The following is a 5,959-nucleotide window of genomic DNA, read 5'->3' on the forward strand; positions in this document are numbered from 1 at the left end:
GAACATCACAGCGTAATGGTGTGTCCGAACGTCGTCACCGTACCTTATTGGATATGGTGCGATCTATGATGTCTCTTACCGATTTACCATTATCGTTTTGGGGTTATGCATTAGAGACAGCTGCATTCACGTTAAATAGGGCATCATCTAAATCCGTTGAGACGGCACCATATGAACTGTGGTTTAGCAAGAAACCTAAGCTGTCGTTTCTCAAAGTTTGGGGCTGCGATGCTTATGTGAAAAAACTTCAACCTGATAAGCTCGAACCCAAATCGGAGAAATGCGTCTTCATAGGATACCCAAAGGAAACTATTGGGTACACCTTCTATCACAGATCCGAAGGCAAGATATTCGTTGCTAAGAATGGATCCTTTCTAGAGAAGGAGTTTCTCTCGAAAGAAGTGAGTGGGAGGAAAGTAAAACTTGATGAGGTAATTGTACCTTCTCCCAAATTGGAAAGTAGTTCATCACAGAAATCAGTTCTAGTGATGCCTACACCAATTAGTAAGGAAGTTAATGATGATGATCATGAAACTTCAGATCAAGTTACTACCAAACCTCGTAGGTCAAACAGAATATGTTCCGCACCAGAGTGGTACGGTAATCCTATTCTCGGAATCATGTTACTAGACCATGACGAACCTACGAACTATGAGGAAGCGATGATGAGCCAAGATTCCGCGAAATGGTTTGAGGCCATGAAATCTGAGATGGGATCCATGTATGAGAACAAAGTATGGACTTTGATTGACTTGCCCGATGATCGGTGAGCCATTGAGAATAAATGGATCTTCAAGAGGAAGACAGACGCTGATAGTAGTGTTACTATCTACAAAGCTCGAATTATCGCAAAAGGTTTTCGACAAGTTCAAGGTGTTGACTACGATGAGATTTTCTCACTCGTATCGATGCTTAGAGTCTGTCCGAATCATGTTAGCAATTGCCGCATTTTATGAAATTTGGTAAATTGGTGTCAACTGCATTCCTTAATGGATATCTCAAAGAAGAGTTGTATATGATGCAACCAGAAGGTTTTGTCGATCCTAAAGGTGCTAACAAAGTGTGCAAGCTCCAGCGATCCATTTATGGACTGGTGCAAGCCTCTCGGAGTTGGAATATACGCTTTGATAGTGTGATCAAACCATATGGTTTTATACAGACTTGTGGTGAAGCCTGTATTTACAAGATAGTGAGTGGGAGCACTACAGCCTTTCTGATAAGTATATGTGAATGACGTATTGTTGATCAAAAATGATGTAGAATTTTCTGGAAAGCATAAAGGAGTGTTTGAAAGGAGTTTTTCAAAGAAAGACCTCGATGAAACTGCTTACATATTGAGCATCAAGATCTATAGAGATAGATCAAGACGCTTGATAAGATTTTTCAATGAGTACATACCTTGACAAGATTTTGAAGTAGTTCAAAATGGAACAGTCAAAGAAGGAGTTCTTGCCTGTGTTGCAAGGTGTGAAATTGAGTAAAGACTCAAAACCCGACCACGGCAGAAAATAGAAAGAGAATGAAAGGTCATTCCCTATGCCTCAGTCATAGGTTCTATAAAGTATGCTATGCTGTGTACCAGACCTATTGTGTACCTCACCATGAGTTTGGCAAGAGGGTACAATAGTGATCCAGGAGTGGATCACTGGACATTTGTCAAAAAATTATCCTTAGAGGACTAAGGAAATATTTCTCGGTAATGGAGGTGATAAAGACTTCGTCGTAAAGAGTTATGTCGATGCAAGCTTTTACACCAATCCGGATGACTCTGAGTCTCAATCTGGATACATATTGAAAGTGGGAGCAATTAGCTAGAGTAGCTCCATGCAGAGCATTGTAGACATAGAAAATTTGCAAAATACATACGATCTGAAAGTGACAGACCCATTAACTAAGCTTCTCTCACAAGCAAAACATGATCACACCTTAGTACTCTTTGGGTGTTAATCACATAGCAATGTGAACTAGATTATTGGCTCTAGTAAAACCCTTTGGGTATTAGTCACATGACGATGTGAACTAATAACATGGTGATGTGAACTATTGGTGTTAAATCACATGGCAATGTGAACTAGAGTATTGACTCTAGTGCAAGTGGGAGACTGAATGAAATATGCCCTAGAGGCAATAATAAAGTTGTTATTTATATTTCCTTATATCATGATAAATGTTTATTATTCATGCTAGAATTGTATTAACCGGAAACTTGATACATGTGTGAATACATAGACAAAACATAGTGTCCCTAGTATACCTCTACTTGACTAGCTTGTTTATCAAAGATGGTTATGTTTCCTAGCCATAGACATGTGTTGTCATTTGATGAACGGGATCACATCATTAGAGAATGATGTGATGGACAAGACCCATCCGTTAACTTAGCACTATGATCGTTTAGTTTCTTGCTATTGCTTTCTTCCTGACTTATACATGTTCTCTGACTATGAGATTATGCAACTCCCGAATACCGGAGGAACACTTAGTGTGCTATCAAACGTCACAACATAACTGGGTGATTATAAAGGTGCTCTACATGTGTCTTTGATGGTGTTTGTTGAGTTGGCATAGATAGAGATTAGGATTTGTCACTCCGATTGTCGGAGAGGTATCTCTGGGCCCTCTCGGTAATGCACATCACAATAAGCCTTGCAAGCAGTGTGACTAATGAGTTAGTTGCAGGATGATGCATTGCCGAACGAGTAAAGAGACTTGTCGGTAACGAGATTGAACTAGGTATGGTGATACCGACGATCGAATCTCGGGCAAGTAACATACCGATGACAAAGGGAACAACGTATGTTGTTATGCGGTTTGACCGATAAAGATCTTTGTAGAATATGTAGGAGCCAATATGAGCATCCAGGTTCCGCTATTGGTTATTGACCGGAGATGTGTCTCGGTCATGTCTACATAGTTCTCGAACCCGTAGGGTCCGCACGCTGAACGTTCGATGATGATTCGTATTATGAGTTTACGTGATTTGATGTGCCGAAGGTTGTTCGGAGTCCCGGATGAGATCACAGACATGACGAGCAGTCTCAAAATGGTCGAGAGGTAAAGATCGATATATTGGAAGGCTATATTCGGACATCGGAAAGGTTCCGAGTGATTCGGGTATTTTTCGGAGTACCGGAGAGTTACGAGAATTCGCCGGGGGAAGTAGTGGGCCTTAATGGGCCATACAGAATAGGAGAGAAGGGCCTCAAGGGGTGGCCGCGCCCCCCCCCCTCCCATGGCAAGTCCGAATTGGACTAGGGAGGGGGCGGCGCCCCCCTCTCTTTCCTTCTCCTCTCCTACTCCTTCCCTCTCTCCCCTCTTGGAAAAGCAAGGGGACTCCAACTAGGATTGGGAATCCTAGTGTGACACCCAAAATTTCATTTGTATTTTTCAAAAAAATTTATTTGACTTAAGGGAGGTGATTCAAGTTTTTCCTTCAAAAGAACCCTCCCTTTCAAAATATTTTTATGGCAAGAGTTTTATTTGGTTTCACCCAAGACTTGATTTTGGTCTTGGAGATTCTTTCTTTTTATTTGGACTCAAACCAAAATACTTCTCTCTTGGAAAAATGTCTTTTGACAATTTCTTGAAAAGCCCTATAGCTTTTGGAATGATCTTTTCCCACTTTCAACAAATCTCCCTTGCCATGACCTATGTACAAATCCTCTTCCATAAACCTTTCCCCACCTTTGGATCATGATGTACCTCAACTACGTCAAGTTGAACCTCTCCATATATTTATTTTTCCACTTATTTCTTATCAAAACAACTTCTACCTTATATCTTGATCCTTGGAGATTTACAAAGGAGCTACCCTTTCTGTTTTGATTTTTGCCCCCAAACCAATTTCCCTTCCTAGTCCTTTGAACCCTCAACCAAGATCCATGAAGATCCACTGGTCTTTAGTTCAAAATTTTCAAACTAGACTTGCTGCAAGTTTGGACCAGATTTGCCAAATTTGATGAAATTCATTCAAATCCTTCTCCAAAAATTCTGAGAAAAATCAGGCAGCCTCTGGGTGCATTGAGAGGTCACCTCACCAAGTCCCAGCTCCAGGAAAATTTTTCTGCTTGCCAAATCATTTCATCGAACACCTGCTGGGTACTGTTGCTATCAAGTTCAGTCAAGTTCAGTTAACAGTGGCTGAAACCACTGTCGTTTTCTTCAGTGTTCGATCTCAATCTCGCCAGTGCCCCGGTGTCGCCTTGCTCCCCATCCCCTCCCCCTTGTTCCTGCGCCGCACGATCCCCTGGAACCTTGAGGACGTCGGCGACGAGCAGGAGGAGGTGCGCCGCCCCGTGACCGACGCCAGCGGCGGCTTTGCGGCAGCCAGAGAGAGGCGCAGCGCAGACGGCGCCACCCAAGCCACCGGAGATCGCCGCGTGGTCTTCCACTCCCCAGTGCACGCTGCCACCCTCGTCGTGAACCGCTGGGCGCGGAGCACGCTCTCTGCCACCGTCGTGCCCGTGCGGCCACCCCACCGTGGACCGGCGCCATTACGCCATGCCCGACCGAGTTTAGCAGTGGAACAGGACCAGTAACTCCCACTGATGCTGCCTGGCCACCTAAACCCCCTGCCAATCAACTGCCTCGCCGTAATTGCTCGCCGGAGATTCTCCGTTCACGGCCACCCCCTCGAGCCGCCTATAAATAGAGGCCCTGAGCTCCAGCTAGTACCCACACCACCTCTGCACTCCACCAAGACCCTGCCTAGCCACTGGAAGAGCCCCGAGGAAGTCTCCTTCCTCAACTCTGGCTGCCGCGACCCGCCACAGGATCCAGCTCGATTCGCTCCCGTGCGTGCACCTCTGCCTCCCATCTCTTGCCAGTAGCTCTCTAGTGCATCCCTTCTCCTGACCCGCGCTTCAATTCGGAGTTTGCAGCACCCACCGGAGTTCCCCACCATCGCCCGAGCCGCCGTCCGCCGGAGAAAGTGTCGCTGTCGACGTGGTGCTCCCCGACGCCCAAGTCCACCACCCACCGACGCGGAAGGACACGCTGAAGCTCTTGGTACACTCTGATCCCCCTGTCTCGCCGTGGTTCGACGCCGGCGACCACCGCAGTCTTCGGGCGCCGGCGAACTTTTTAAACCTGACATGTGGACCCCCCTGTCAGCCTCTATTCTCTTCTCCCTCGAAACGTTTTCTGTTGGCGCCTTCGGGCAAATACGTTTTCTCTTTGGGCTTGCGCGTTTCTATTCGAACCGTTTTCTGTTTTCTCAGTTAAACCCCTGGAACTTTTCTGTTTCATTACAGATGAGTCCCTGGACAGAAACCCTTATAACTTTTTAATAAAAAGTGATTTTTGAGTGATTCTTTTTCTGACAGTCTTATAATTTTGTCTAGTTTTTTATGGGATTTATTTGGAAATTTTTTGGAACAACTTTTATGCACGCGTTGGTTTTCACGTTAGTATGCATTTTTCGCTATACCGTAGGTTCCGGGAGAGGTGACGGAGCCGCGAACTTCGCCGAGCTAGACTCCGACTTCTCCGAACCAGGCAAGCATGTTTGAACCTTTGATATGATGGGTGTTTTGCATGTTTGCTTGAATGGTTTGTGCATGGCATATGAGCATCGGTGAGCATCTCGTTGCAGGTAAGGCAACTATCCGTGTGCTCCAAAGTTACTGTGATCTCTGATGAGAGATGGCCTAGTCATGTGGTGACATGAAGGGCAGTAAGGTGTTGTTGTTGTAGCATGCCAGCCTTACGATATCCGATAAATTCCGACGTTAACGTGAACTGAGTCACGTTATCGTTCTTCCCCTTTCCGTGCCGCCACATGTTTTCTGCCAAGAATGCGGTGTAGTAAGTTGGTAACCTCTTTCCGTGTACACACCAAATAGAGGGGCCGGGATGAGGGTTCCATGGCCCTGGATTAAAGCCAGTCATCCGGTCAGGGGGCATGGGTGTTTCCGGTTGGGACCGAGAGGGGGGCACCCCTTAGAGCGCGCGTATATAA

The sequence above is a fragment of the Triticum aestivum genome, chromosome 3D, assembly GCF_018294505.1.
Source record: "Triticum aestivum cultivar Chinese Spring chromosome 3D, IWGSC CS RefSeq v2.1, whole genome shotgun sequence".
Taxonomy (NCBI): domain Eukaryota; kingdom Viridiplantae; phylum Streptophyta; class Magnoliopsida; order Poales; family Poaceae; genus Triticum; species Triticum aestivum.